We start from the raw sequence: 27,201 nt of genomic DNA, 5'->3' as shown, positions 1-27,201 counted from the left end.
ACTTCAACAACTCCATTGATGGAGCTTGTTCCACCTTCAAAATCCCCTATTCCTTTGATTAATCAACCAACTCTTTCGTCTTATGTTCCTTCTAAAAACGATGTCATGGATGAACTGATTAAAAGCATGCATGGCCTTCATCTGAATCTTACAAAAATTATTTCCAAGGTGGCGAAGCTGGATGTCAAAGTTGAAGAACGAGGACAGTCATCAACTCAAAGACCCATGAGAGAAGACTTTAAGAGGTGTTGTATTTGGTACAATGGCCAACAACATGACAAGAGGGATTGATGTGCCTTCCGTGAGGCTAAAGCACAGATTCATGTAGCTGAAACTGGTCTTTCACTGGAGCCAAATTTTGGCAATGGTGGAATGAAGAAAAGATTAGAAGATTTAGCTGTAAAGAATGCCTATGCAGCAATTGATGCAGCTACCTATGGCCTGCTGCAAATTGAGCCAACTAAATCAAGTTTGAAAGTATGTAAAGCTAATGTGCAATCTAAAGCATGGATGCAGGCACTAGATCACATGAAACGTGGTAAAGCAGCCAAAGAAGATTTGACTAACGCCAGTTATAGTGCATTCAAGAAATAGCTGGTTGGAAAGAACTCGTAGATTCTTTTTCCGCCTTTGCACATGTGGCTGACATCAATCATAAAGAAGTCTTGATTGAAGAAAAGAGAAGAAGAGAAGATGAACCAGGGCCTTCCTCTTCTAGCCCTTCAAAACGGGTGACTAGAAGAATGCCTAAACAACCAAAGCTTGCTGAAAATATAACCCCAGATCAAGAGATGGAAGATGTGCCACAAAAAAAGAAGACCGAAGGAAAGAAGAAAGGCAAGCATCTAGGCTACAAATTGCAATCTGACGACATAGAATCTGCAACCAATCTCAAACGAGTCCTAGAAGAACAAATTCTAGGAAGCAAAATTGAATTCACCTTAGGCAAAATTCTTGGAATTGCTAAACATGAATTCCATGATGTAATTATTAATGTAATCAAAAGGAAAAGATAATATGTTGGTGATGAAGCTGAAGAAATAGTGCATGACTTCACAAGGAATTTATTTTGAAGCAGTTAAAGAATTAATTTATCTTGAAGCAGTTAAAGAATTAATTGTAGCAATTGAAGTTGAAGATAAAGAAAACATGAATGCAAAAATTAAAGAAGTAAAAGCTTAAAATGTAATGGTCGGCTGGTTCAAACCAATTGGGCAGCCCACCTCTCAAAAAGAATGCATGAGGAGGAAGAGGCTCGGTTTATTCCAAGCAGTCACTACTCCCGTACGCATTGGGCAAGAGCAACAACGGAGACAGTCGTCAAAATTGGAGAAAAAGAAACACCATGTATTGCAGTCTTAGACCATGGCTCGGAGATAAACGTCATGGCAAGGAGTCTCTATGAAAGTGGCAAATGGCCCATAGATGTTGATCTAGGATGGTGAATGAGAGCTGCAAACAACTCTTCTAGAGAGTTATATGTTGCATGTCCTAAAGTGCAAGTAACTATTGGAGGCATAAAAGAAAATTTTCACTTTTTTGTTCAAGACTCTTGTAGTTACCCTATCATTCTTGGGCAACCTTACATTTCTGAAGCGCGCTTGGAAACAAAAGCTCTCGATGATGGTTCTTCCTGTGCTTGAATCCGAAGCAAGGATAATGAACGACCTGTCCAATTTCTTACTATGTGTGTTAGCCATCATCGAAACAGAGATCGACTGCATGATTATCCTGTGCCTTCTAATACCTGAGAATTCAAGGGTTTTCGGGCTGCACTGCTATAAAAGGAGGCTATGGTAGTGTGTCATGTAAAAATATTGAACCTCCTTATGCTACAGAAATCGTGTCTCTAGCAAATCTGTATGTATGTACAACCAATAGCATGGGTTGTTATAAGTCTCTTCCACCCATGACTAAAGCTGATAGAAAATACTTATGTCATGTAAAAAGGGAGATAAAAACTTATGATGTGATGGCTAAAAATGAAGATATTTTAGGCATTTTTTTTGGACTGATTACTACCAACACATTGGCTGAAAATATATGTAGCTACTCATACAAAAAATCGGTTGAAAATCAATCCATAGAAGTATGTACATTGGATTTTTATCAAACAATTCAAGAATTTGTTGAGCAGGAAGACATTGGCTTACTCAACAAGGTTGAAGCACAAGTGGAGACAAAATACAAGACAGTGGATAAGAAAGTCAAGCCCATGGTAGTCCCACTGCCTCTTGAAAGTGAAGGGTTGGCTAATACTGCAGCAAATCAATCAAGTCTTCGTGATCCTTCCAACATTGGTCACAAGTTCACATCTGAAAGTATAAAAGAGCTCAAAATAGGTGAAAATTTTTTCCTTTCACCGGTTGAAAAACACTCTTTTATGCAAATTCTAATGAGACATGGAAAAGCTTTTGCATTTCAGCCAAGTGAAATAGGCTATGTGGATCCAAATATTGTGGCATGTACCTTGGAACCTCAAACCTATTCCTATTCCAAGGGCGCATTTGTCCAAATTACTGGAAAAATGAAAAGATCAGAATGAAGATTTTGGAACCTTCTTCAGCACCTTACTCAAACTGCCTTTAAAAAATGAATCTTTACGATTCATTCAAGATCTACAACCTGTTAATCATGTCACAATCCGAAATGTTGGTTCGGGTCCAATTGTTGACGAGTTTGCTGAAGCTTTTGCAGGTAGAGCAATTTATTCTATGGGCGACCTATATTCAGGATATGACCAATTTCAGCTTTCATTAGATAGCGAGACATTACCACAATGAAGACACCTCTTGGATTGGTCCGCATGTGCACTCTACCACAAGGTGCAACAAACTCCATAGCCCATATGATGAATGCCATGCACAAAGTTTTAAGGGACTTTATTCCACAACTTACTCTTCCATTTCTTGATGATGTACCTATCAAGGGATGTGAAGTCAATGAAAAGAATGAGGAGCTTGATGAAGATGGCTACAGGACATTTGTAGTTAACCATATTCATGATTGTGACAGGATTTTGACAAGGCTAGAAGAGGTACATCTTACCCTTTCTGGAGCTAAGTCGATTTTTGGAGTAGAAGAAGTCCTAGTGGTCGGACATCTGAGTGGCCCCTACGGACGTAAACCTTCACCAATCAAGATATAATGCAAGAAAAATGCATAAGTATTTCTGAGGTGAGAAGATTTCTTAGCAAATGTGTATTCTATCTCATATGGATACCACATTTTGCTCATGTAGTCAAAAATCTTTATCAATTATTAAGAAAAGGCCAAAGATTCTCTTGGGGGGAAGAGCATACTCTCACTATACGCAAACTAAAAAAGTTGTTAATTTCAGCCCCCACTCTCAAAAGGGCTGATTATTCAAATGGTTAACCCATCATCCTTACTGTGGATACAAGTCCCATTGGGATAGGATGGGCTGTTGGCCAAGAAGACCTTGAAGGTAACAGGTATGCAATTCGTTTTGAAGCAAAGGTTCTCAATGAAAGTCAAAGAACGTATGCACAAGTAAAAAGGGAATTATGGGGAGTTGTAATAGCATTAAAGTGTGATCGTGAATACTTTATAGGTGCTTATGGATTATTGATCTTGTAACCATGCCTACAAGAATATGGAATGTGCGATATTTAGTGCTTGCAAGAGAGGATCTAACCAATCAAGTTGAGGGCAAGGGCTGATTATTCAAATGGTCAACCCATCATCCTTACTGTGGATACAAGTCCCATTGGGATAGGATGGGCTGTTGGCCAAGAAGACCTTGAAGGTAACAGGTATGCAATTTGTTTTGGAGCAAAGGTTCTCAATGAACGTCAAAGAACGTATACACAAGTAAAAAGGGAATTGTGGGGAGTTGTAATAGCATTAAAGTGTGATCATGAATACTTTATAGGTGCTTATGGGTTATTGATCTTGTAACCATGCCTACAGGAATATGGAATATGCGATATTTAGTACTTGCAAGAGAGGATCTAATCAATCAAGTTGAGGGCAAAGCCTTAACAACCAAATCCACTCAAGTTGTTTATCATTTTTGCTTGAAGAAGTGTTTTGTAGATATGGTTGTGTGGGTAAAGTAACTACAGATAGAGGAGAGTTGAATGTTGATGAGGCATGCAACTTCTTTGCTCAATTGGATATTAGGTTGGCTTTAACATCAGCCTACAACCCTGAAGGCAATGGGAAAAGTGAGAGAGGGCACCAGTCTATTCTCAAAGCTCTAGCAAAGTCTTGTAGAGAAAAGATCAAAGAATGGCCTAAAATGCTACCTTTTGCATTATGAACTGACCGGACTACTCATAGTACAGTGACTGGCTATATGCCAGCATATGAACTTATGCATGGACAACAACCAATTATGCCAATTAAAGAATCAATTCTCACATGGATTCTTCTACCTTGGGAGGAAGGCATGAGTAGAGAAGAATTACTGACTTTGCGTATATGGCAGCTAGAAAGAAGGCCTGAAGATGTTCAAGTAGCTATTGAGAAGCTAAAGACAGCAAGACTAAAGAACAAAAGAATATTTGATAAGCGACATCGACTTCGGCCACCAAGAGCAATTCAAGAAAACGATTGGGTGCTTGTCTATGACAACAGCCTAGACAATCAATATACTGCTTTTAGGAAGATGGTAAAGCGTTGGTTTGGCCCGTATGTGGTAAAGGCCATTCATGACAATGCCACATATTCATTGGCTGAATTGGATGGGACCAGCATAAAGATACCTGTAGTTGGAAAAAGAATCAAGCTCTTCAAATGAAGAGAAAGTTCAACATATGAGTTAGAAGACTTGAATATAATTCAAGAGCATGAAGACATACAGGAAGAAGAAGAGACAGAAGATGAAGACATTGACATGGCAGAAGATACTTCTTGTGACACTACAAATCCGTAAGACTTTGGCACATGCCAGAGGATGTGCAAGTTAGGAGGGGGTGGATGTCATGCTGCTACGCGGACATCGTATACTAGAGTGTGGCTTCCTTTTAGATTTAAAGAGCCAATGCCACTTTTGGCATTAGTGTTAGTGTCCATGTTTCAAAAGATTAGATTTCTTTGGACAAGTTTTTAAGCCAATTTTTGATATTCTAGATATTATCTCTTGTAAAAATCCATAAAACTATAGACAACTTCTAGATTAGGATGACATGTAAAAGAAAGCATGTAGCTTTCAACCAATTTGAGAGGATTTTATGTGAAAAGAGAGATTGGTGAAATCGTGCGATGTGTGATCGCTGTTTTCAGGGAGTGAGCAGCACTCCGAAGTGGGAGATGAAGGAGTGATTTGGCATAATTTTGGCCAGCTGTCCGGGGATTTAGCCCCTCTTTCTGAGCCAATGGAGGCATCAGATTGGTGAATCTGAGCAGCATAGAGGAAGATATTATTTTGTACACGTTTTTGTCTATTAGAGTCATATTTTCTCATAATGCTGAAAGAAACTGACAGGCTTCATCTCTGTTAGTATTCTTCTTCATTTTCTATTTCTTTTTTGGAGTATTCTTCTATGTCTTCAATTTCTTCGAACCCCTTCTCTTCCATCTACTCCTCTCCCTGAATCTACACCCAGCTGTCTCTTATCTTCAAGAACTTGGCTTGAAACTTTCAACCCTTATCTTATCTCTACCATCTCCATAGTAAAAGCTCTTGAACCCCCATACATTGTTCTCTTGCCAAACCCCTCTGGTGACCTTCAACCGTACGCACTGCAACACCGTCTTGCTAACCAAGCAAGCTAGCCTTGTCAACCGTCTAATGCTCTAACTTCCTCTCTTCAAGTAAAATATTGACAGCCATGCACAGATTAAAAACTCTATCCTTATATCACAAACACCTCTTAATTAAGCAACCCAGTGCTATATTTATCCTACATCTCCGAGTGCTACAAACATGACCCATTCCCATATCTTTTTCCAACAATCCCAGCAGTTTGTGCTCTTTCAGTAGTAAACAAGATCAAATGATACCAATAGCCTTTGATATTATCACAAAATGATGATGTCCATCATATTCTTCTTTTGCTTCTCAATTTCCTTTGTCTTGATCATCCCCTAAGAAAAATATTGAATTTCCCTTCCAACCATCTAATACACCTTCAGTAATTTCAAATAAGCATGCCAACTTATAATGATTGCATTGAGTTTTCACTCAAATCCAAAAATTTTGAGTGTATCTCGATTTTCAATGCATGAAAGAAAGTCTCTTAGTTTTTTGCCATTTTTTGAATTTTTTGTACTTGAGAACTTGATTGTCTTGGTTGAGATTGATGTTTTTCTTTTTAGATTGGAGCTATATTTTGTCAATAGCTATTAGACATCTTGAGTCAAGTGTGCTTTCTTGCCAATATTCTTGCACATCACTAGCATTATGGATTCACAAGCACTTCACATTACACTAGTTGGATACACTGTACTCAAGGGTCATCTCTTGATTTTCTTCAATTATGTCTATGACATGGGTTGGATTAATGCACTTATTGCAGCATCATGAGCACTAGCACAACATGATGCCAACTACAACTATATGCAATAAATTTTAGATGTATGTGCACCTGAGACACCACCCTTTATTGTGTCTGCATTGTTCCTTGCATGCACTAAAAATCGGAATATCCATCACTCAATTAGGAACCTCATGTTGAAAGGGAAAGTTGGTTGGGTGAGTTTGAGGGTTGTAAAGGACTCCTCGAGGTGTGAGATCGGCTCACTACCTTGGTCAACATCTTGAGGACCATTATTTTCTCAAGAGTTTGTGAGATGGCCTTTCTACCTTGGTCATGTTGGGGTGGATGATGGCACGTCAGTGTTGGTGGGAAGAATCTATCTATAGTGGTCAAGGATGGAAAGAGAGTCGGGGCCGAAAAGAAGATCATTATTATGTAAGGAGAAAAGGAAAGAGATGGCAACCTTAGCTGCATAGTGGAAGTAAGTAATTCGTAAAAGAAGAAATTAGTGAAATCACAAGCTTTCGAAAAGAAGCAACAGACAAGTAGAGGCAAGGGCCGGCCATCACTTACAAGGAGGGAGCTTGAGCCTGGATACATCACCCAACCAGGGTGGTCGCTTTGTGAAACTGATTGGGGAATGCCAAAAAAGGCAATAGATTCAAGTGACCACTGCCTATGACTTGGTTGCATCCAGACGTTCGAGAAAGAAGGGATTGATGGCATGTGCCATAGAGGAGGCTTCCCTCATGCATTCTAGCGTGGAGACCTCTTTTAGTCTTCTAGCACAGGAGCCCTTGGAATAGAGATTAGTGTACCATGGCCCAACAGAGAAGCAACGCCATCTAGCAATACCAAGGATGATGCAGGGCTAATGCAGTCATTCTGAGGCGCTGGCATTCTCCATCAAAACACGAGGCCATCACAGTATAGATTTACCTTCTAAGGCGCAACTGTCAAGATCGGCCTATGAAAGTGGTGCCCACCAACTTGCAGAGAGGGAGAGAGAGGGAGTCGTATAAGAAGCTATGCTGCTAGCATGATGTGATGATGTTTCTAAAGGCTATCATCCTATCCATTTGTGGTGCGCTAAAAAAGAATAAAGAGGATTGCCGCTTCGATGTTCTACTTGCTTGCAATTGCCAATTTAGCGTATGGTGGCTATAGAGCAAAAGGATTGCTGAATAGGACGCTAGCTTAGAGTAGGGGTTTGAGAAAGCTACTTTAGAATAGAATGGTAGTCTGGAGAGTTGTTCGAGAAGGACATGCTTTTGTACCCTTGAAAATTTCACAATTCTAGTTTGATGGCATACCAGTAGACCATTTTATAAAATGCCTATTTGGATGTGCATAGCTATGTGATATTGGCAGTTTGGATGATAGTGCTAGGGTACTTGAAGTGCTTAGGATGACGACAAAACAAATGCTCTTCACATGCCAAGTATGCATGGATGAATCACAAGATGATCTTGATCGTTACATTTTGTGATAGGCTTACCGGGAAAATGCAACTTTAGGCAAGGCACATTCATGACAATATTCAAAGTGGGAAGGTACACAAAGAGAGAGAGAGAGAGAGATGGGATAGTCTTCTTCTAATTTCATAAACTACTCCAATCGATGTTGAATTGATTTTTCAAGATTTACCTAGTGCTCCACTACAATTTTGAGACTATGCACAACAAATTCCATAGGTACAATTGCCTCATGTCCATGAGCTAGTGTGATATTGGGAGTTTGGATGATAGTGCTAGGGCGTCTTCCCTTGGGTTGCGTCTCTCCATTGAAAAATTTTAGAGCTTACCCTAATTGATGACATGATTTATGCTTCATACATTGAAACTATTAAAGGTTGTGCTAATTGATGACATGGTTTATGATTCATCCATGAAAGACAAAGCTGAGCTCGAGAATGCCTACTTGTGGCTTAGTGTGAAAGCTTGAGAAGAACTTTGAGAAGATGAGAAACTCAAAAGAGCATTAACACTATGTAAAGATATGGAGAAAATGTGGACTTGACACTAGATACTTGATAAAGCTTAGAGAATTATATACTGGATGTTTTCTTCTAGTATCTTAGGACGTTGAGTTTTGGAGGGTGGATGGAAACATGAGAGATAGAATGCTTAGGTAGTCTTGGCTATGTTGAGTGAACAAAACTTGCCTATGATTAGGATCGTATTAATGCATCAATGTGAGAGCAAGAAAAGAAAGGAAACTCCATGAAATTGAGAGGTATTGCAATCTTTTTTTAGTAGTGCATTTGAAAGTACATGTTTGTGGCTTCTAATTGTTATCCTTGAGGACTACAACCTCATAAATAGGAACCTTGAGGGAGAGATATTCATGAAATGTGAGGTTGCACACCAATCATATTTATGAAATAGTATTTACAAAGATGTATTGATCATACTATGATCTACCAAAACATCATCTCATGGATCCTTTCCTCAAGTATTTCAAGGTCTATATTCTCATATCTTGGTGGATTCTCATGTACATGTCAAACAACATAATGTGGTGGCTCTTGGGGATAACCAAAACATCCCGTTCCGAAATAAGTCCTTCACTCTCTCAGGTGGTACTATATGTAGCACTTTCTGATATACCCACAAGGTTTTAGTTATAGGCTCATACCCAATGTCTAGTAACCATTCAACAAAGGCATTGAACAAAAGGTAAATCTTAACTATCCTTAATTGTTCAGCCCATCAAATCCTCCATAGCTTGTAATGAAGAAGGATGTTGTGCCCACAATATATCTCCATATGTGACCTATTCCTTGGCCACAAATCTTTCATGTACCATGAGTTAGGATAAGGTTGCAATACAATTGGAGGAATAAAGATCATCTCCATTATCTCAAATATAGCCTCATGGTATCAGAATTTATTTGACCCTAAGGCTACTTGATACATGATGGGAAAAATATCCCGCAAATGTGTAGCTTCCTCATCACTAATTTCCTGATGAGCACAATGTGTCTGCTAGCGTTAGTGCAAGATAATCAACAACACTTTTCTTCAAACAAGTGTGGTTATCTTATTAATTCCTTTTATACATTGACTACTTAACCTTACACTAAAAGCTCCTTTGGAACCTAGTCTCTAATACACGTGTGAGGTGCCTCCTCCAACAGACCTAGAGGAGTCCACTAAGTAGTCAATTGAAATTCATATCCACATATCCATGCACATCACCATCTCGTCTCACCATGGGAAACCTTGGACTTGGTTGAACATGGGAATCTCAATTCTACTTCACAGGGGAGATTGAATAGAATGGTCTCCTCTTCTTGCACTTTTCCACTTTGCTTTATGGGTGGCATTCGTGTGAATAGAGAGAAGAAAATATGCAAGTGACTCAGGGTGACATTTCTCTAACTATAGGCAAGGCATGCTTTCTAGATATGCATGATCATTGATGTGCATTGAGTAAGTGTGGGAGGAATGAACAAAAGCAATAGGGGATTAGGGGGGCGGAGCTTACTAACCAAGGCCACCGGATGTACCTAACTTGAGAACACCTACATGTAGTGCAGTGATCGTGTATGCATTTTTTAAGAAAATATTTTTTTCTTCTTCTTCTTATTTTTTTGGTTTTTGAATGATACAATAGTGCCATACAATGAGGCTTTTAGCCTTACAAGAGAGATCAGATAGATGGTGAAGATTTGGAAGGCTAAGAAGGATTGCACATTGAGAAAGAACTTTTTGATCCTTAAGCATTGATTTGATGTTGTGAAGAACCTGCTATTGATGAAAAGTTTAAATTTTGAGGGATAATTGAATATCTTAGAAGTTGTTGCACTTCATCTCGGAATAATAGAGAGCTTGAGATAGCAGTTGAGGTTTACTTGATGAAATAAGCTCTTTGATGTCTAATTTCTTTTTGCATTCCCTTGGAGTTCATTGAGAATCCTACACATCCATGCCTTCATTCTTTCTTGTGTCCATGAGATCTTCCAAAGCTTACTAACTTACTACTCCTTTGTTATTTCTACCTTAAGTATATCATTTGCCACCTCTTTGTCTACATTCACTTGATAAAAATTGATAGCATATACAATTGAGTTCAATGAGGATTTAAAACTTTTGAAAATTGTTGTTTATAATCACTTACCAATTCATGTTGTTAACATTCATCAACTTCTTGCTCCCACCGTGCATGAAAAATGTAACAATGCTTTCGAGCATTGCAGGGATACTAATAGTTTGGCGTGCATGAATTGCTTTTTTTTTTTTTGTATTTTTTCAAAAAATAAATATAGATTCTATTGTGTATAAAATTGCAATGTACAAGTGTTGTGGATTATGGTATAGGGTTACTCTATCAATATATGAGCCATTGATAGAAGTCAGGATTGTATTGGAGTGCATTGTATGTGTCTAGAAGTTATGGAAATTGTGCAAATAGGATTAGAAATGCTACAACTTCAAGTACCACATCTCCTTGATTTAATCTACTCGCAACATGGAGATATTCTATTGTTAGGATTTTGTTGAGAAAGGGAATGTCATGACTCCTTGTAAAATGGCAAGTACTCGGAGGGAAGTCGAAGCTATGTACATTGGATCAAGTTGGGATTTTCATATGGCTTATCTTTGCTCTTAAATGGTCATGAGTTTGGGGGCACAATGCATTATGAAATCTGGGAACCAAATGGTGTTTCTCAACTTCCTCATTGGGAATGAGTCTTAGAAGGTCATCTATGTGGTCACTATATTGCTTGCTGAGGTGTTCCCGCTCTTCCCATGATGGTGGCCATGCTCAGAATTCCTCAAATTTCTCAATATAAGTCCAACATAACCTTGGGTATACAGCAACATGATTTTATCACACTCAACTTCTTAAGATAGGTAGTCACTACTTGATTTTCATTTTGGGAAATTTCTCTTGTAACGTCATTTAATTCTCTCATAAGGTAAGTTTTAATTGAGCTAGAGGCTTTTCTCAGGTTGAGCTTAACTCGAGGATTACTGACTAGCTTGGGCTTGTTAGTTTTGTGTAAGTATCACTCTTTTTTGAGGCATTAAGTGTATGCTTCTTGGTAGAATTGGTGGGGTTATTGGGAAGTGTGACTATGGTGTTCCACATCTTGATGGGAAGTAGGAATTACCAAGTAGTCGGGTTTGGTATTCGTAATCGGGTTCGAACATCACCACCATAGGGCAAAGTGCAGTCATACAAAAAACTGACTCATGTGGACACTGACATCCTAATCTACAATCACTATCCAAGGTAAGAAGATAGGCATAGCCAAAATGATAGATATAAAGACGGTAAACAAAAATCCCAAGTGTTTTAATATCCATATCCAATACAATAGTCTCATCAAATATGTGAATGATAGTATCTGAGTATACAGAGACCAATACTAGAGAAGTAGCATAACTTCATAGACTCAAAGATAACAGAAATACAAAGGGGGAGGTAGTACTACCGCCAATGATTAAACCCAAGCTCTATGCCAGGGATAGCTATGTGATTATTATAGCACCCAAGATGCAAGTCAAAGACTATGAACTATCGAACCAAAAGCTGCAAACAAACGAACCCCTTACTTAGGTGAGCCTCTTCCTTTTATAGCTTGCTACTAGTTGCAATATTCTCTTTGGCCATGTGCCATGCCAATGGCCATAATTATCACTACAACTGTTTGCTCATCAATGGCCGCTAGCTATCTTGCTTTTAATGCTACTAACTACCCTTGTATCGTAAGCGGAGAACGAATATAATCCACTCTCACAACCCAAGACATGAAAGTAAAGGAGTGTCAGTATAAGTTAGTGGCTTGGTGCTAAGACTTCAGTAATTTGGTCTTTAGCTCTAATAATCTCTCATTCAGCTTCCAATGCCTCAAATAATAAGACAAACTAATAAGACACATAATTTCTCCAACTCAACAAAGTAGTCATTTATGAAAATAGCAAGGTCAACATACTCCTCATGCATCTATAGGGCCTACAAGTATGATTAACAAACAAAATTCTACCAAGTCTCAATGGTTTTTAAATGCCTTTTTTTTTAAATCACATTCTCATACATCAATCGTCTTTCAAGACCATGCATAGGTCTAAAGATAATAATGGATTATTACTCCCATAGTTTAGCAATAGAATACTACCCTTTTTGGTATACATATGTGCTGAAAATAGCCCAACTGCTCATGCATCTGATATCAACTACCTCTTTAGCATGAAAACTCATTCAAATAATAATACTAACCTTTCTACTAAGCAAGCTATCATTGTAGACAAGTCTGACTCTGTTTTTCTATCTCTTAATGATTTTTTTAATGAGAGCATCTACTTTCTAAATAGTTATTCCCAACAAGAATGAAAGTTTTGCCAACTCTTGAGTTAATGTCATTTGCATTGCGTGACACTCATAATGAAAGTTCTCTTCTCCCCCCAAATTTGGTCTACAATCCTAGCATACACACATTAGACAATTGAATAACTTCCCCTCAAGACGTTGTCTTGAAACTTGACGTTAAGGAGCTTGATTATCGTACATAATATCAAAATGTGTTGCTATGTTTATAGAGAACAAGAAAACATTTTAAGTGTTGTCTTGAATAGAACAAATAGAAATACTAGGTTGTTTTTATGCAAGAATAGTTCATGGTTTTCCTAAAGCATAGAAGGGATATCTTGGGTTGAAGTAGAAGGCTATTGATAGCAGTAAATAGGGTCCCAAAAAGTAGAGATATATGCCACGAAGTTGAAGCATAAAATGGGTATTTCGGGCTTAACTACTAGAGGGCTTTGTCCATAGCCAAGAACAGGGTTCCAAAAACTAGAGATATATGCCATGGAGTTGGCTCATCTATTCATGCAAAATGAGTGTTCCAAAACTCGAATGATGAAGCTATTGCACATAGGAGAATATAGTTATGAGAGTTCTATAATATAGAAGAGATCATATAGAGATAGCTAAAGAAGCTAAAGCAAGAGTCCAAAGAGCTTCATAAACATATTTAGGGTTTGGATTGCAAAAACACTCACTATTATATGATCATATATACAAGAGTAGCTTCAAATGATTTAGGGGCACGAAAAACTCAATTGCTTGTCATTGTTTTGCTCTTGTATTCAAAATACTCTTGAGAATAAACACATCAACGATGCATGCATTCAAGCTCTTGAAAGAACAACAGTGTGCCCAATCGCCCACAGATGTTGAGTGTGAAGCATAACTTAGTTAGGTTTAGTTGTATTTTCTTAATGATTTTTGACACATGCATTATGAAATTGATAAGTGGATTTCATTTTTGCCTAGCATAAGATGCATTATGATGCACATTTTTCTTGCAAATCTTTCCCTTTTTTGATTTTAGGACATAGTATCTATAACACCTTCTCTCATGCATAAGCAAAGTTGTTCACATAAAAATATTCATTAATGATATTTCAAGTACATGTAAGCAAAGTTGTTCACATAAAAAATATTCACTAATATTTCAAGTACAAATTTTTCACATGCCTTTTGATGTGAGAAGGGGAACCTTGAGGGTGGGAATCACAATGAGGATGAAGGCCTTTGATCCTTGATGAGCAAGCTGCATAAGGAAAGAGGGAAGTTCAACCTGTTAAACAAAAGGTCAGGTGAATGGGGGCTTAACTCTTATTTATTATTCTCAAAAAAAAAAGCATGGCATGTGTGCTTTTAGTAAGGAAGGGGAGGATTTCCTTAAATAGCCACCCCCCTAATCATTGAGTTGCAGCACATAATCAATTTTTCTTCCCTCTTCACTGTGTCATCCACCATAGCTACAACCCAACTCACACGCAGGTCATCATGATTGTTGGAGTCCTTATGCCTCATTCCCCAATAGTGCACCCGCTTTGCTACTTGAACCTCATCCACTCCTGCAAGGAAGGAGGCTAACCTCCACATGGTGCTTCACACAACACCGTCGCCTAGTGTCCAGTAGCCCCACCTAAGCATTAGTAACCTATCACACCATCGTTTTCGTGCTACTCCAATATGTCCCACACCCTCTTGTGCCACCTTTGGCCACTTGGCCACCACCACAGTCGCCTCACCTATAGCTGATAGCAACCCAACCTCCACATGGTGCTCCCACCTCCCTTTTGCCTTATGCCCCATGTCCTCTTGTCCACCCTGGACCGCTTGGCCACCACCGCAATTATCTTTCCTATAGCCAATAGCATCCCAACCTCCACACGATGGTCCCACCTCCCTTTTGCCCTGACACCCCCTACAATCACTATGGCCCGCTTATGTGCAATTGTCCTTGCCATGACCATTGTCATCACCATTACCTCCCTCCTATCATCTATGTCACCACTGTAGCTCACTGTTGCCTCCTACAATCGCCACCATTATCATAATCATTGTCCTCCTCGGCCTCCGCCCTTGCACCATCAACAGCATCACCATTGTCTTCTCAACCATCATCATTCACCTACTGCCACCACCGTCATCACCCTCATCATCTTCTTCCATATCATCATCATCATTTTTACCCCATCTTATCTGTCATCATTATGTACTTTCCTCGTCTTCAAGTGGTGAAGGCGCTTTCAAATTCGGGGATTAACAAGTTTTTGGAGGGGGAGTTACACATCAATGGTGTGCGGTATTGGCGAGAGGCTACGTATGGTGATGCACTTTAACTACTACTAGCAAGAAGACTCAAAGTAATTGAGAGGGTAGCTATCGAAGCCTATGAACTTTACAAGGCTGATGATGGTCACACCAAAGCTATGCCAATCAGTGGTGAGCAAATCCTTCGCATCTCTTGGATGGTGGGATCTAAGAAACCAGAGCTTCAACAACATGCTTCATGAACGTTTGTAGTGGAAATTTGTAGTTAATGCATAAATGACTACTCTTACTTTCTATAACTTTCAATGGGTTCAAAACATTTGGGTGGATATGTGCATTAGTAGAAAGATACATTTTTTAGCAAAGGTTGGTCTTCTATTTTGGAGCTAAGAGGTTGAGAGAGATCTTGTTGTCCCCTGATCCCATAATATTTTCTATTTTGGATTATAACATATCCTTTAATGTGCATATATTCATTCTACTCTAAGTGTATCCCATAAACCATAGGGATTTGTACGGACCTATCCGTCCACTTGCTAGGCAAACCATGCATATAATAGTTAGCACAAAGCTCAAGTTTCAAAATATCATAAGGGGCTTATTGGGCCCTCGTCGTCTTGCTGAGATTAATGCATATGTGAATCCATTTATTCTACCCTTAATAGGATATGTCTTCGTCCTAGACGTGTTTATCTTTATTTTGTATTGAGCTAGATCAACATCTTCCTATCATGGCTTTTTCAAGTTTTTTTTGGCACAAAGGGGAGAAGCTCTAGACTTTCTAGATGACTTAGAAATGGCCTTCCTAGTCACAAGTTGGGACGATGAAGCAACCAAAGTACGGACCTTCTCTTTAGTTCTAAAGGGTGATGCTCGAGTGTGGTATCAAGCTCTCCTAGAGGCTACAAGGGGTAACTAGGAGGATCTCAAGACCGCATTCATGCATGAGTACCAAAATACAAAGCCTCCTGAAGATATTTGGAGACAGCTCCTAGATCTTCACCAAACCTTACCGGGGGAGTACCAAGCATATTAAGGCATGTTTATAAAATTATGGGATAAATGGATAGCCTCCTTAACCGAGGGAGAGAGTACCTGATTGCCTTAATAAAGATTGTTTTCTGGCCGGACTCCACCCTCTACTAAGGGAGAAGGTCAAAGGAAAGTTTCCCACATCCTATGAAGAATTAGTCACTTATGCCATGGAGAAAGATAGAAAATTGAAGTATCAAGCCCAGTTGAAGGGGGGAGTTGAGCCCATGCAGGTTTTACTAACCATGCCAAGGCCTAGAGAAATAGCAGAGGCCCCACCCGAACTAGAGATGCCACAGCAAGAGCTCCTACAACGCATTACTAATCAACTTGAAAGCCTTTCGTTGAATTTGGTGCAAGGAGTACGGTCCCTCTCCCCTCACAAATGAAGGCAATCGAGATCCAAGGAGATAAGAAAGAGAGTATATTTGCTATAATTGTGGGGAGACTAGCCACGGTATGTACTTTTGCCCTCATCCCAGATGTTTGCTAGGAAATGGATTCCAACCAAGAAGGATAGGACAACAAGTGACACCACCTAGGGAGAGGCTTGTTCCACTGAATCCAGGGCCTCCACCATGGGTTCAAGTTCTCCAGCATCCTCGACCACTTGCAAAGGTGCCGCCCTTGCCTATCCAGCCGCTAGAGAATCGTGACATCAGGATGATCAATTTGGATGAGAGTGATGTCAAAGGGAAGGCCAAAGTAGTAGAGGTTGAAGCAATGCCGGTGAAGAAAGCCCGTAGAATTGAGAGGATGGAGCCTACACCACCAGAGGTTGAAAATATGGAAGAGGAGGCAAAGTCTTCAAAGGCTGCAAAGACACACGGTAGTAAAAAGAGGAGGGCTTGCTCATGCCGACACATTGAGCCAGATGTTTTTTCCTTGGGTAGAGGTACTACAGCTTATGATTTGCTTGCTGATGTGAGGGATCAAGGGCCAAAAATTTCATGGCCACAATTACTACATCTATCTCCAATAGTGTGACAACAATGGTCAAAGATGGTAAGCATTAGACCCATGAAGAATAGACACGTGAAACCAATCCAGGCTAGAAAGATGAAAGATATTGTACCTCTAGTGGAAGCCGAAATCAATGGGCAGAGAGTATCAAAGACATATGTGGATGGACATGCAGAGATTTGTGTCATGACGGAAAAGTTGACGCATCGTTTGGGATTAGAGATAAATGAAACTACTAAATTTGGGGCCAAAATGGCTAACAATGTAGTAGTAAATTGTTTGGGAGTTATAAAGAAAGTCAAGGTAAAGCTGTGTGGAGTGCAATTGGAGCTTGACATGTATGTGATGCCAGTGAAGGGGGACGGCTATCCACTCATTCTCGGGTGACCATGCCTAATGGGAATGAAAGTCAGACAAGATTGAGAGACAGGGGCTTTAGAGCTAAGGCCACAGAATGGGCTACAGAAAAAATGGAAGAGCATTATCTACAACATGAAGGAGGGCCGACATGAGGATCTTGTGTTAGAGACCACTGCTGATGTATGAGTTCCAGCGAGGGTTGGTCATGTACGATAGAGAGAGAGTCTTCTAATGAGGATGAAGAAACCTCTCTAGAAGTGATGGGGATTACATTAAAAGGGCCTTCTAGTAGTAAAATTCCGTAGCAGCTTCCAAAGGTCAAGAAGGAGGGGTTAGAAAAAATGTTGGCTAAGGATCTATCAGTTGAGGAGAAGGTAGCCTACATGGAAGTGGTGATAAAACACTCTACACTTTTTATTTCTAATTATGAATACATCACATGTGTGACAATAGTACAATATCACATTAATCTAAAAGAGGGAGCAAGGCCAGTGGTGTAGCGACTATGATGGTTGGGAGTAGTTCAACAAAAAGCTCTACTCACTAAGGTGCAACAACTTTTGATGGCAGGTTTCATCTATCCAATAGCGGACTCAGAGTGGATCTCACCTGTAGTGATAACACCCAAGAAGAATGACAAATGGAGGATTTGTGTGGACTACAAGCTGCTAGATGCTGCAACAAAGAGAGATCACTTTCCTCTTCCCTTTTAGGATGAAATACTCAACGAGGTGGCTGGGCATAAGAGATACACTGTTTGTGATGGGTATTTAGGTTATTTTCGTATTTGAATAGCTGAGAAGGATCAACAGAAGACCACCTTCATCACGCCTTAGGGGTGTTTTGCTTACAAAGTAATGCCATTTGGATTAACAAATGCCCCGACTACCTTCCAACGATTCATGAATTATGTCTTCCAACCATATTTTGGTAAGTCCATCAGGGTCTTTATTGATGATTTTTGTATTTATAGCTCTAAGGCTCTACATCTAGGAAAGGTGGATGAAGCTTTCAACTGCCTCGCACAAATGGGGGGGTAGTTAAACCATGAGAAGTGTTGCATGTCGTAAGTGAGAGGGGCATTGAAGTAGACCTAAACAAAGTTAAGGCCCTATTGGCAATGCCATCACTATCTTCTGTGAAGCAACTAACCTCTTTCATTCAAAAGGTGCGATATATGGAGTGGTTCATTCATCTCCTCTCCCAATTAGTATTTCCACTAGTGAAAGGTGCTTTCACGAGGTGAAGAAGCTCTCAACACCCTTCCCATAATTTTACAGCCTTACTGGGATCAAGAGTTTTTTGTCAACCCGAGTTTTGGGGAAGATGCTCTAGGGGCAGCACTAATATAAAATGGTGGAGGTGATGGTTTTGTCTCTAATGTTTGCTGTAAGAAATTTTCATCCTTATCTTCTCCCTAGGCCGTTCACAGTGATCATGACAGAAGAGCATTTTCCCTATGCCTTATAGCACATGGATGCTTCAGCCAGAATCGCTAAGTGGGTGATACAACTCCAAGAGTTTGACTACACCCTCAAGGCGGAGGACTCTACTCGGGCCTGCCTAGCTGATTTGTTGACCCATAGATGCCATCAAAAGAAGGAAAAAGAGAAGGGAAAGGTAAAAGAGGAGACACCTCCTCTTGAGGACCCGCCCACAGGTGGAGAATGCCCATGCCCTCTACTTTGATGGGGCCTACAAGAGTATTAAAGAGAGAGCGGCAATAGGAATAGTGGTGTTCGGTCCCAAAGGTGACAAACTTTATGAAGAAGGTATCACCTTGGATGATGTCCATTCTAACAATGAGGCAGAATATCAAGCCTTGCTTTTAGGTTTGAGGTGGTGTCTCTCACATGGTGTCACTCGACTTAATGTTTTTGGGGATTCTATGCTAATTATTAAGCAAATGAAAGGAATCTGGGCTTGTAAAAATGATAACTTGGCAGTGAAAATGAGAGAAGCTAAAACTCTCATGAGAAAGCTACAGAAAGCCCAAATCTATTTTGTTCCAAGGCGCACAGATGGTGACGTAGATGCTCTAGTAGCTAAAAAATTGAAAGAGGTAATGGTGGGCATCATTGCAGTAAAGCTTCCCTTGTTTCAAGGTAAGTTTCAACTACAAGATGTACTTTATTTTCTTGTGTATGGTGAGGCACCTACACATATGAGTAAGAGTTAGAAAAGGTAGCTAGCTACTAAGGCCACTAAATACCGCTTGATAAATGATGTGTTGTATTGCAAAGGAAAGGATGCAATGCTTAGAAGGGTGCCAATAGCAAAGGAGATTATGGATGTGATTAAGAGCTTTCATGAGGGGGTTTGTGGTGGACATTTTGCTCAAGAAATAACCAGCAAAAAGATTCTCCAAGCTAGTTTTGTGTGGCCTAGTCTGCATCAAGATGTACAACATTGGTACCGCACTTGTGATGATTGCCAAAAGGCCGGACCAAGGAAGCTAGTGCATGTGGAACAAAATTCCATAACTACATATGGCCCATTTGAGAAATGGGGGATTGATGCAATAGGGCCACTCCCACGAACTCAGTCTGGCAAGGAATACATCATAATGGGTGTGGACTACATGACGAGGTGGACAGAGGCTTCAGTAACTAGTAGGATCACAGCCCAAGAAGAGAAAAAAATTGTGTTTGAAAACATTTGTTGCACGTTTGGCACACCTTTGGAAATTTGGCACACCTTTGGAAATTATCTCTGATCAGGGTCCTGGTTTTAGGGCCAAATCTAGTAGGGGAGTTAATGGAAAGGCTAAAAATCAAGCGCAGGCATTCTACTCCCTACTACCCACAGTGTAATGGTTTGGTCGAAAAAGTGAATGGTTGATTTGTAAGATAATTACCAAGCAAGTACACATGCACCCCAAGCACTGGGATAAAAAATTGAGTGCAGCTCTTTGGGCCTATAGGACTTCATTCAAACCTCACTTGGCTATACTTCATTTCACCTTGTCTATGGCCAAGAGGCTTTTCTTCCTATAGAGGTGGAACGGGCCAGCTTACATGTTTTAGTAGCTGGTCGAGAGAAGAATCAAGATAAGAAGTTAGAGGAAAGGATCTTGGATCTAGAGAAGCTGGAGTTAGACAGAGAAGAAGCAATCTAACACTATTCCATGCAGGCTGAAGAGAGAACGAAGACATTTAATAAGAAGCTAGCTAGCAAACACATAAGGGAAGGATCACTTGTGCTACGCTATGATAACCGTTTTGATAACAAAAAGGATGCTAAACTTGTATTCAAGTGGGAAGGGCCATTCATGGTCATAAGGAGATATCCAAATGGTAGCTATAAGCTAGGTGACATCGATGGGAGAGTTCACAAGACAAGGGTAAATGGATGGCGACTCAAGTCTTATTTTCAAAGAGACAGGGACACTTTGGAGCAGTCATTTGATAAAGAGCTACCAATGAGGGGATGCAATCCTCCTTGCTCTATTGGACCATCATTAGTAAGCTAGAGGCATTAATGCCTCTAGCCTAAGGGGAGGGCTAATGATCCAGGTTTTTTACGAACCGGATTTCTACCACAAAATTTGGCCAAAACCCCTATCAAGAACCTTACCATATCACTTTGGGTTTACTCTTCAAGCACAGGGATGCTACATTGGCTCTCGATTATGATAACTCTAGCAAATGGGGGGAACAAGTTCTTAGGAGGGATGTCAATGTAAAGGGTAAAAGGGATGGTTATCTTAGTGAAGATGGAAATGGATTACACCTAAGAGTTGAGTGAGTGCATAGATTTTTCAAAGGACTAGCCTCCAACTACATGTGGATTCCACCTGCATCACTAATATTTGGAATCTATCACCATCATTAAAGGACACCTCACCCTAGTACACAAGTCAATATCCACATCATGGTGTTATTTGGATCTTACACAAAAGCTTACAAGCATGGACCCCTTCTATCACATGCTTATATGTATTTATATATATATATATAAGGAACTAAAGTCAAAGTAACTTTTGGAAGCCATTTTTTGTCATCTCAATAAATCCCAAAGAAAAGTGAATTTCAAGAAAATTCTCATGCTACCCGATTGATTTCGACTTGGTCTACAAAGTTGCAGAAGAAAATTTTTTCGGATTCTTCACCGATTTGAAGTTACAAAGGCGCAAACTCCTAGCTACATGCAATTTTCTTCTCTCTTTCACCACATCAACTTTCCATTGTATCCTTATTGTAAATATATTATAATAATGTGCTTTGGGCATCCACCTCTTGTAATCTAGCTCCCTTTCTCTATTTTTTCTACTACCACCCTTGGCTTCTTGCATGATGACCAAGGTGGAGACTTGTCCCATCCACTATTCTCCATATTTTCAAAGATACCATACATCATCTAGGATTATGTTAATCAAGAAGATTAGCTTAATATAATCCCTCATGGAGGCTATATAAGGAGCCCATGGAGATGTAAAAAAAGACAATGACAAGCACATGAGAGCACTCTAGAATACCCTCATGCTAGTCCATCTCTTTGATAAGCTATGAGTGAGTTCTTTTATTATGTAGCATAGTGGCAAGCTTCCTCTACCTCTTCTCCTCTTGTCTCCCTCTCTTCTCATCTACTCATTCCATGAATACATAATGGCAAACTTCCTCTACCTCTTCTCCTAATGGCAAGCTTCCTCTACCTCTTCTCCTCTTGTTTCCCTACCCTCTAATCTCTCTCTCTCTCATATTCTAATATGGTGTCTAGTACATATATTCTCTCTTGTGAAGTTGTGTCTTGGTTCTTTTGATTCTCTTTGAGAAAAAGGATATCCTAGCCTATCCTCCCTTTGGCAAGGTGGTGCCCTCTTTAGTTCTCTTAGTGAGGATTGGAAGTTGGATGGGTAAGAGGCAACCCATTTATCATTTCAGCCCTTAGAGGGTAATGTTGTTTTTCCTACCTACACTATGTGCATCCTCCTACATATGTGTGTAGCCATGTGACCATATGGCACTTTCCCTTCATGCACTCAGCCATCCAACCTATTAGGTGGAAGGATTGGCATGAGTGGCAAGGTTAATGGAAACTAAGTACACCTTGGTAACACCATATGACCCAAGCCACATGAGTTACATGCCAATTACACGATCATGAGTATACTTAGATTGTGTACCTCCTATGAGTTTGAATTGGTTGTCTATGTGTAGGTTTCACCATTCATTGATTTTGGTTGATTCATTAAGTAAGATTTTTAATTTGGGCACTCCATTATGGCTTACACCATATAGCATGTAGCATATAGACCAAGTGTTCATAAGAACAGCCTCATCTTTCTCTCCACAATAGCACGTCGTGTATCCACATCACTTCACACCACACACAAGTACATTCGCTTCACTATCTCTGTGCATAGTAATGCGTGCATCCAATACTACACTATCCATTCATAAAGTGCTTCTAACCCTTGTACTGCAATCACTACTACACCACGCCCCCATCTCCATAGAGATACATATTGTATCCTCCTAGATTGCATATTACTCTACCTGTATAGTTGTGTAAGAGAGGACACAGTCACAATGTGATATGCATCAAGGCACCTGATCTCTATCTCTACAACCCATGTCCAACCTAGTAGGATGGAAGGACAATGGGAAGAGAGGTAGCGGAAGGACAAATGGGCATCGACCACTATGTGTGCTCAAGTGTAGCTGACTGCACAGTTTTTGTACTCAAACACATACTATGTGTAGTCAATCGCACATAGGAAGCACCATCTCATCCAATTACACACAATGTATCCACACCCAATTAACCCCTTCACCTCTACATAGCCATATATAGAGCATCTGCTATAAGTATGCACCCAGTGAAGTGCATCTTCTAGTGTGCATTCATCACTATGCATCCATCCTTGCTACACTAAATTGTGTTTCCACCACACGATGAGAATCATCTAACACTTAGTCTACCTTAGGCAACATTATTGCACTCATTCACTCTATTCATCAACACATGTGCATCCACTCAAGGACTTTGTAGAGTAGACGATTGCATTCACTCCAATATATGTAGCCTCAAAACCATTGCGTACATCAACCCATCTAGACACATAGCTACCCAATGTGGGTAGTTGTGTGTATTTATAAAATTTTACCACATCCTAGCCTGTATAATATACTAATAGCGTCCATGATAGGCATTCACTACAACTTGGGCCTCTACACCCTTAGGAGACCCTATGATCTTGTAAATTACATATAAATTTCAACAATAGATGCACGCATGTCAAGCATAATAGGTACCTTGCACATCAAAATTCGATGTTAAAGAACTTTCATTGTTAAGCAAGTGGTGATCCAAGACAAGCCTCACTCACTACTCAATAGCGAGACATTTAGAAGTGCCAATAGGAAATTGACTTTATTGACAAACAACTCAAAACAAAAAATTTTAATGTTTCATAAACACTACACAACCCACACACGAATGCAAATGACCAACAATGCCTCTTGTAGCTCTAAAAAACATCAAAAATGGACACTAGGTAAAGCATACATAAACATTCAAACATGAAATCTTGAGTCCAAAAACAAATAATCACTTCATACCTCTTTAATATTTGATACACAATGTGTCATTTGAGCAGCATCCAAAACTCTCGCAAGGTTGATGAACTCTCACAAAAAACCATACTTGTATATGGAACCCTCCTTTCTCTCACATTAGAGAAGAGGTTGCATGTCTAATGAAGAGGCCCTTCATGCCTCTTGGCCCCCCCTTTTATAGATTGTTCATAAAGGTTATGGGTTGGGGTTTTAGCCTAAAGGCTTTTAGCCCTAAACGTTTGAAATATTTAGAAGATTCGAAACCTTTAAGCTTTTCATCGTTTTTTAAAGCTAAAAACTTCTTTTCAAGCCTCAAGGTTTTAGCTTTTTAATAAAGCTTTCCTCCATTCATGTTTCTTCTGCCACCTTCCATTTTTGAGGATGCCGCCATCCTTTTGCTTTCATTTGTGATGCTTTTGAACAAGCCACCGCCCTTTTTCGTTCCTCATCGGAACCACCACATGACCACCACACCTGATTGAAACATGCAGTCCACCTCTAGTAGCTCATTTCAAAAATTTCATATCATCAATGCCTACTTGAATTGTTATGATGTCTTCCTTCATATAATCACCAAGCACACATGCATCCAAAATCAATATCCCTTGCTTCTTGTTTGCGAACTCCCATTTTCTTTAAGTTTAGATCTACATATGCAAATCCAGTAGCCCATAGACGTTGTGAAATTATCTTGCATAAAGTAATATTCCTCAGTAACCTCAAAGAATTGCCAAACTTGTACTTTGCAATTCATGTTGCTTGAGGCATAATGCTCATGTTGTCCTTTACAGCTTGTACCATTCAGAGACTTCTTGAATAAGGTGTTGCTTTTTGTAAACATTCACTTATGCAGCTATTGTCATCATTAATGTCTACTCCATGGAAAAAAATTGGATGTGTGATGCCTCTGTTGTCCAAGTCACCGTCTTGCTAACCAAGCAAGCTAGCCTTGTCTACCGTCTAATGCTCTAGCTTCCTCTCTTCAAGTCAAATACTAACAGCCATGCACATATTAAAAACTCTATCATTATATAACAAACACCTCTTGATTCAGCAACTCGGTGCTATATTTCTCCTTCATCTCTAATGCTGCAAACATGACCCGTTCCCATATCCTTTTCCAACAATGCTAGCAATTTGTGCTCTTTGAGTAGTAAACAAGATCAAATGATACCAATAACCTTTGATATTATCACAAAATGATAATGTCCATCATATTCTTCTTTTGCTTCTCAATTTCCTTTGTCCCAATCATCCCTTAAGCAAAATATTGAATTTCCCATCCAACCATCTAATATGCCATCACTAATTTCAAATAAGCATGCCAAATTATAATGATTGCATTGAGTTTTCACTCAAATCTAAAAAATTTAAGTGTATCTCGATTTTCAATGCATGAAAGAAAGTCTCTTAGTTTTTTGCCATTTTTTGAATTTTTTGTACTCGAGAACTTGATTGTCTTGGTTGAGATTGATGTTTTTTCTTATAGATTGGAGCTAGATTTTGTGAGTAGCTATTAGACATCTTGAGTCAAGTGTGCTTTCTTGCCAATATTCTTGCACATCACTAGGATTATGGATTCACAAGCACTTCATGTTACACTTGTTGGATACACTGTACTCAAGGGTCATCTCTTGATTTTCTTCAATTATGTCTATGACATGGGTTGGATTAATGCACTTATTGCAGCATCATGAGCACTAGTACAACATGATGTCCACTGCAACTATATGTAGTAAAATTTAGATGTATGTGCACTTGATACACCAACCTTTATTGTGTTTGCATTGTTCCTTGCATGCACTAAAAATCAGAATATTTATCACTCAATTAGGAACCTCGGGTTGAAAGGAAAAGGTGGTCGGGTGAGTTTGAGGGTTGTGAAGCACTCCTCGAGTTGTGAGATTGTCTCGCTACCTTGGTCAACATCTTGAGGACCATTATTTTCTCAAGAGTTTGTGAGATGGCCTTTCTACCTTGGTCATGTTGGGGTGGATGATGGCACGTCAGTGTTGGTGGGAGGAATCTATCTATAGTGGTTGAGGGTGGAAAGAGAGCCAGGGCCGAAAAGAAGATCATTATTGTGTAAGAAGGAGAAAAGGAAAGAGATGGCAACATTAGCTGCATAGTGGAATTAAGTAATTCATAAAAGAAGAAATTAGAGAAAGCACAAGCTTTCGAAAAGAAGCAAAAGACAACTAGAGGCAAGGGCGGGCCATCACTTACAAGGAGGGAGTTTGAGCCTGGATACATCCAACAACCAGGGTGTTTGCTTTGTGCAACTGATTAGGGAATGTCAAAAAGGGAGTAGATTCAAGTGACCGTTGTTGCCTATGACTTGGTTGCATCCAGATGTCCGAGAAAGAGGGGATTGATGGGGTGTGCCATAGAGGAGGCTTCCCTCATGCATGCTAGCATGGAGACCTCTTCTAGTCTTCTAGCACATGAGCCCTTGGACAAGAGATTAGTGTACCATGGCCCAACAGAGAAGCAATGCCATCTAGCAGTACCAAGGATGATGTAGGGCTAATGCGGTCATTCTGAGGTGCTGGCATTCTCCATCAAAACACGAGGACATCGCAGTATAGATTTATATTCTAAGGGGCGGCTATCAAGATCAGCCTATAAAAGTGGTGCCCAACAACTTGCAGAGAGGGACAGAGAGAGAACCGTATAAGAAGCTATGCTGCTAGCATGATATGATGATGTTTCTAAAGGCTATCATCCTATCCATTTGTGGTGTGCTAAAAGAGAATAAAGAGGATTGCCGCTTGGATGTTCTACTTGCTTACAATTGCCATTTAGCCTATGGTGGCTATAGAGCAAAAGGATTGTTGAATAGGATGCCTTTGATATTATCAAAAAATGATGATGTCCATCATATTCTTCTTTTGCTTCTCAATTTCCTTTGTCTCGATCATCCCCTAAGAAAAATATTGAATTTCCATCCAACCATCTAATACACCTTCAGTAATTTCAAATAATCATGCCAACTTATAATGATTACATTGAGTTTTCACTCAAATCCAAAAAATTTGAGTGTATCTCGATTTTCAATGCATGAAAGAAAGTCTCTTAGTTTGTTGTCATTTTTTGAATTTTTGGTACTTGAGAGCTTCATTGTCTTGGTTGGGACTTATGATTTTCTTTTAGATTGGAGCTATATTTTGTCAATAGCTATTAGACATCTTGAGTCAAGTGTGCTTTCTTGCCAATATTCTTACACATCACTAGGATTATGGATTCACAAGCACTTCACATTA

Source organism: Lygodium microphyllum, chromosome 30 (assembly GCF_053477565.2).
Source record: "Lygodium microphyllum isolate KBCC chromosome 30, Lygodium_microphyllum_v1.1.10, whole genome shotgun sequence".
NCBI classification, from domain to species: Eukaryota; Viridiplantae; Streptophyta; class Polypodiopsida; order Schizaeales; family Lygodiaceae; genus Lygodium; species Lygodium microphyllum.
Note: the sequence above shows the minus strand (reverse complement) of the source record.